Source organism: Perna viridis, chromosome 2 (assembly GCF_037379345.1).
Source record: "Perna viridis isolate PV_CMFRI_1.1 ecotype Kerala chromosome 2, ASM3737934v1, whole genome shotgun sequence".
Lineage (NCBI taxonomy): Eukaryota > Metazoa > Mollusca > Bivalvia > Mytilida > Mytilidae > Perna > Perna viridis.
In genome coordinates, this window is record NC_142446.1 from 3532083 (window position 1) to 3537097 (window position 5015).

The following is a 5015-nucleotide window of genomic DNA, read 5'->3' on the forward strand; positions in this document are numbered from 1 at the left end:
GTTGTCGTGGTCTATATAGCTTAAGGCGTAGGTAAGCATTTATTTTATGTATTTTGTTATATTTGTGATTATTTGAAGTAACCAGGAGGTTTGGCCGGAGGTTACATTTAATTATGATTTTGCTGTGTCAGGAGGTCTAGCCGGAGACACGTTTTTGTTTTCATATTTTATCTGTGTAGGAAGCTTTTGTTTTGTGATGTATAGCTTCCATTTCTGCGAAAGCTTATTAGTGTGGTAATATTTCAGTATAATTGAGTTTATTGGTTTATCGAGTGATGTGAATTTTTTGGGTCTACTCGATTATGGCTGTATTTGAAGCTGTGAATTTGTGAATGTGATAAAAAAAAAATTAAAAAAAATCATACATATGATTGTGGTTTAGCTTATTTTGACGTTTTATTTCTTATTTCGTTTTAACTGTGTTTTAATTTAACTTTTAATTTTATTGAGTAACGGAATTTAACTTGACATGTATTTTGTTATTGAACGCCATTTTTTCCCGTGAGGCGAAATGTTTGAGGAAACCATTTTTGTATTGTATGTTCTCGGTGAATTGTGTATTGTGTAACACTTTAACGTACATATTGATTTTGTATTATACCTGATTTTAGTTCAGATTTAAAAAAAAAAAAATAATAATAATAGCATTTTAGTTACGGCATTCGAGTATTTTAATTTCATATGCTTTTAGTATAACAGTATAATGTACATTTTCCGATGTATTTTTCAGATGGAGCACCTTATTTTAAAACCAAGGCATACTTTGGTGGGGAAAAGTTTGGTCCCCATGTTAGTGAAGTTTAAGGCGGTTGAAGATCCCATACAGATGCAGCATTTAGTCCGACTGAAGAAAGATCATCCACTAGACAATTACACATTAGATGAACTTGTTGCAGAGTTCAGCAAAATTACAAATGATACTTTAAAGGACGTCTTAGTTTTGTCTGGTAAAGACTTCAATTTACACAACGCACAGCAACTTATGCACCAAGTAATTTTTTTGCCAATCTTGTGGGCGGACCTAAAGGAGCTGCATTGTCGTCGGATCAGGCAGCATTATCTTCTAACCCTGCAACTTCAGGTATTTCTAGTTTAATTTTTATTCATTATTTGCTTCGAATAGAAATTTCAAGAGTAAATTTAAGTCTTAGTAGATATAAAAAAAATATTGTTTGAACATATGTAGTTATTACTGGAGCTATTATAATAATTACGTCATATCGTTTAGACGGAGGGGCATATGTCTGTACGTTCGATCTGATCAATTTTCGTCACTTTCTCTTTGTCTCGCATAAGCCAATAGACCGTCTTCATATTTGGCATGCCTGGGTGTCGTGAAATATCAACAGATTGAACGTTGTAAAACCGTTTTTCAGACCAGACCTACAATTTACTTTAAGACGCTTATTTTATTGGCATGTGAGCAGATTTTAGTAGGGGTTGTTACTATGTAAAATATTCATTCGGTATTCATTGGATGAATCTGGGAGGATGACTGAAAGTACAGTACATCCTAGACTGGCAACCTACATTTGTCATTTATATTATACACCTATAATTTTCTATTGTTTTGGTTGTTACCCCCCCCCTTTTTCTTTTCGAAATATGTTATAATTGGACAACTGATTTACGCTATATTTTATATTTTTGGTAATTTTAAAGTTTTCATTGGTTTATACGAAAATGGAGTTTGTTTGGATTTATTTATCTTATCAGCATGTTCCTCTACAGTTAGTGCCAGTGGGCGTCAATCCAGTCAGTCAAAGTCTTCCCCATGTAAAGGTGGAGGGGATATGGAATCTAGATTGACAAGACTGGAGCAGAATTTTGATGATATGAGGCAAAAGCAATGTTCCGAGAGGGTGGCTGATGCTCTTAAAAATGTAAGAATTTTAGCAAGCAGACCCAAGTTGACTTCGCCCAGTGTGCTTTTGGCCAGTATGGAAGTTTTGGTAGAGGCTGCTTTAAAAGCTGGACATAGTGACACTGATTTCTTTAGTAAAGCCTTATAGGCGTGTAGACAGTACGAGAACAGTCCTGACGTATGTAATTTGTGTTAAAAATTATTGGGTTCTAGCGAAGACAAAAAAATTTCTTCTGCAATTTCAGAATGGGTAAAAACAAATAAACACGAATCAAAATTATCTTCTGAGAAGGAAGATCAGTCTAGGTCAGTAACTATTAATACTGTACAGCAACAGCCCAATGTACCGGTTAGTTATCCGCCGTTCCAATTCCCCGCACCATACCCTATTGGTTATCCTGGTATGGGTAATTTCCCTGGTCATTTCGGCTTTTGGATGGACAGACCTAATTCTACTAGACCTAGCTCAAGAGCGCGTAGAAATTCGAATGGTGCTTGTTCTAACTGCAAGAAAAGTGGTCATTTTATAAACGAGTGTCCCAAGTTAAAGAAGGAATAGGTTTATAAGCCTTTATATGTGTTATATTTATTAATATTGAACACAATTTTCATTCTTTTCTAAAATTTTTGTTCCTTTTGTTTTCTAACCTTTTTTTCCGAAAGGGTCTAATCCTTTAGTGGTGCAAGTCACGTGGAATGGAGGTTAGGGAACTTTTTCTCTGTAATATTTTATTTTTCTAATGTTTTAGAAACATAAAGAGGGTATAAAAAAGACTAAATTTCATCCAGAAATTTCTGAATGGAAGCTGGATACTAGCTTTGATCCTTCAAAAGTACAGTTTAAAAATTCTGATGAAAACTGGGTTAATTACAGAGGAGAAGTTCTTTTTCCTCTATTCAAGTTCACCACCGCTGAAAATGTAGCTGCTGGTAATCCTTTTGATTTTGAAACGTTCCCCTTTCGAGATCCGAGTGATTTTCGAGCTACAAATCTGCACAAACAGTTGGAAAAGTGGGGAAAATTGAATCCTGATGATGAAGGTTAGAGTGGCTAAAGAACGGCGTAAATGTCGAGCACTATTTCAAACATTTTCAAGGTAATTTCAAGGGAAAAGCATACAATTCCGACTCCCCTCCTTCAGTTTTTTCCCAACTCTCCAGTTTGTAGGGATTGTGTTGATTTCATCAAATCAACAATTTTAGAGAGGCTTCAGAATGAGTCAATGTCTTTATGGGGAAAGGTTGGGGAGTGTGAGCCTCCTTTTTTGGTATTGCCACTTACTATTGAACCCATGAAACCCCGCCTTTGTCACGATGAAAGATTTCTTAACCTGTGGGTTGTTGATAAGACTTTTGTTCTAGACACATTAAAGGAAGTTCCGCGTATGGTTTCAAAAGATTGTTATATGAGTTCAGTTGATGATAAGTCTGGTTATGATCATGTCCTTTTAAATGCCGACTCTAGAAAGTACTTTGGTGTTCAATTTGGGGGCTGGTATTATGTCTATAATACCATCCCTTTTGGCTTTAAAACAAGTGCTTATATTTATCAACTATTTGTAGCTACTAGCTATTGTGGACATTTGGGTGTCCCATGCCTCCAGTATATCGATGATAGGCTTATTTCTGAATTTATAGGTGGGAATGCTACAGATAGTAAATTAAAAGCTCTTAAAGCTTTGATGATTGTTTGTGAGGTCTTAGTCAGACTGGGGTATTTCATAGGGTTAAGTAAATCAGTTTTTCTGCCCTGTCAGGTCATAAAATTTCTGGGAGTGCTTGTTGATTCAGTTAAACAGGCATTTTTATTACCCGACTCTAAAAAGAAGTCATTCACTCTTTTGAGAAGCCATATTTTGCAGGAGAAAACGGTTTCGTTGAAAACACTCCAAAGATTCGCGGAAAAGTGCATTTCTTTTCTATTGGCTGTCCCTGCTGCTTGACTATATACGTGGGAAGTGAATTTGGCTATCAGTAAAGCATTTAAATGTAGTAGGCCGGTTCCCCTGACTGATACCCTTAAACTCGAGAATGCTCATAGGGAATTTTTAGATAATTGGGACGGTTTTGTTCCCTGGCGATCGGAAAAACACCTTCAGTATTCCTTTGTAACTGACTTCTCTTTGTATCGTTGGGGGGCTTTAATTGAGAATAATTACTCGTTAGGTGATTTTTTCGATGCAGACGATAAAAGGCCAATTCAGTTCAAAGAGGCAGAAGCTGTGCATAAAGTTCTTGCGTCCCTTACATGTCGATTAGAAAATCATCGTGTAGATGTTTGTGTTGACAACCAGGCGGTGATCTACGCTTGGAATAATGGAGGTTGTAAGAGTAGGGAGCTTAACAGTGTTAAAGGCGATTTTTTCTATATGTCAAGAGAGAAATATCGATTTGCATATGCCTTACGTACCTTCTGGTGAAAATCCAGCAGATTTCGAGTCAAGGGTTATTGACCTTGGTGAAAGTACTTTGAGTGTTGCAGCGTGGGATGTAGTCGATAGTATGTTTGGACCCCACACTTTTGATCTAATGGCAGCAGATTCGAATGTGATGAAAGACCGGGATGGGAACTCTTTGCCACACTTTACACGTACATTCTCCCCAGAATCGGCTGGTGTTAATTAATTCGCTCAGGATATATCGGGTCAACTTAATTCTTATGCGTTTCCCCCTTTTTGTCTTATTTCCGTAGTTCTTCAATTTTTAGTGGAACAGTCGCCCCGTTGTGTTACTTTTGTTTTCCCTGAATTGTCTCCCATCCCACAATGGTGGCCGAAAATGTGGTCCATAGTTCGAGATTGGGTTTTGTTAGGTGATGTTGGGGATAAATCTGTTCTTTTGAGGTCAACTAAAACTGGTTTCCTGCCATCCCGTTAAGTTACAAGTTGTATGCAGCTAAAATAATTATTTGATTATAGGTATCTGATGCCGTACCTATGGAAACCAGCATTTTCCAGTTTTTCCTGTGAATATCCTAATGATGCGGATGCCAAATTTTGTCAGTCATGTGGATTTAAGTTTGCAATTGATGAGGATGAATTCTCCGCATCTGATGATTTATTGACCGGTGAAAGGTTAAGATATTTAGACAGTCTTGTAGATTGTAACGATTATAATAAGAAAACCTCATCTCTTGAAAAAGAATTTGTTT

At 36.6% G+C, this 5015-nt stretch overlaps 1 pseudogene; it reads left to right on the forward strand.

Moving 5' to 3' along the window:
• Window positions 1–642: 642 nt before the first annotated feature.
• LOC148623324 (uncharacterized) lies at window positions 643–4776 on the forward strand (annotated as a pseudogene).
• The last annotated feature ends 239 nt before the right edge of the window (window positions 4777–5015 follow it).